Raw genomic sequence first — 1610 nt, forward strand, 5'->3', positions numbered from 1 at the left:
ATGTAGCTTGCGCCAACAGTCCTACACGGAGGATGACGTATGAGGTCAGCGTTGCGCATGCGCCGGTGAGTCTCGTGAAAACTAACGTTTGTTTACAGGAGCAAAGGAAGCAAAGTTTCCTTACTTTAGCAAAGGAAAACCAGTCTCCTCTTGGCTTATATCGAAATCCTCCGACATTCTTCTTTACAAATCTTCGTTTTGTACTTCTAATTCGTGACTGTTGCGCAACGCCGATGTCCTACGTCATCCGCCCAGAGCTGCTTCCGTGTACAACAGTGAGCACAAGCTAGATTAAATTGATTATTACGCTTTAAATATGGTTATTGTAATTCACCAATTACACTGGATGCCAACCGCCGTTAAACATTAAGAAGAAGAAGAAGAAATATGGTTACTTTTCTTACAAATACGCATCGATTCGCTACAGGAGGCCTTTGTTCACCCCCGGAGCCGTGTGAGGCACTTTTTATTATGGATGGATGTGCTTTATTTCACTTCTTTTGGACTGAAGCACTGCAAAACCCACTGCAAGTTAATTTGATGTCTCTAATTTTAATGATGTTTTTGCTTAGTTCAGTTCAATTTCAGTTCAAATTTTAGTTACACAAAGTATTTGAGTACAGTTCATAGCGTAAATTAATTTAAAAAAAAACTACTTTTAGTGGACTCCTGAAATAAATTCACAGCACTCATAAATATTGTTTTAAGGCAATTTCTCATTGGGTTTTACAGCTAATACCACTGATGAGGGCTGCAGATGAGATGAAGTGGTTGATCAATAAAAGTTTTTAAATGGCTGATTGGTAAACTCATGCATGTTCATGTTGTTTCTATTACTATAAACGTGCTGCTCATTTCTCCAGCAGCTGAATCCTGGCGAGGGCCACGAAAGGCTTCGAAGAGTGGACTCTAATCGAAAGTCCCGTAGCTTCAGCAAGCAGCCCAGCACTGGGGATTACTACAAAACCCTGGGTAGCGATACCGCAGACCAGCACCCCAACAGAGCCATGGCACCCAACGAGGAGGTAAACCTCAGATTCTGTTTCATGGTCATGTACGGTAAAATTTTAATGTTTCTTAAAGAAGTCTCTTCTGCTCACCAAGCCTGCATTTATTTGATCCAAAGTACAGCAAAAACAGTAAAATTTTGAAATATTTTTACTATTTAAAATAACTGTTATCTATTTGAATATAATTAATAATAATAATAATCAGAAATGTTTCTTGAGCAGCAAATCAGCATATTAGAATGATTTCTGATGGATCATGTGACACTGAAGACTGGAGTCATGATGCTAAAAATACAGCTTTGATCACAGGTATAAATTACATTTTTAAATATATTAAAATAGAAAACAGTTATTTGAATAGTAAAAATATGTCAAAATTTTACTGTATTGCTGTACTTTGGATCAAATAAATGCAGAATTGGTGAGCAGAAGAGAATTCTTAAAAAAAAAACATTAAAAATCTTACTGTTCAAAAACTTTTGACTGGTAGTGTATCTCCAATTCCAGTGCAAAGTATGAATCCATACAGTTATCAGTATGCTGGTGCATCTTAAGTATGGATTCTGGAATGGTGTTTTTAGTGATCTCAGGTATACAGAT

The 1610-nt window shown here is 37.0% G+C and overlaps 1 protein-coding gene across 1 annotated transcript in view; it reads left to right on the plus strand.

The window, feature by feature from the left end:
* Positions 1–1610, plus strand: part of LOC107748975 (espin-like) — a 70659-nt gene that overhangs the window by 42367 nt on the left and 26682 nt on the right. The window lies entirely within an intron of this gene.

This window comes from Sinocyclocheilus rhinocerous, unplaced genomic scaffold, assembly GCF_001515625.1.
Source record: "Sinocyclocheilus rhinocerous isolate Xijiao unplaced genomic scaffold, SAMN03320098_v1.1 scaffold470, whole genome shotgun sequence".
NCBI classification, from domain to species: domain Eukaryota; kingdom Metazoa; phylum Chordata; class Actinopteri; order Cypriniformes; family Cyprinidae; genus Sinocyclocheilus; species Sinocyclocheilus rhinocerous.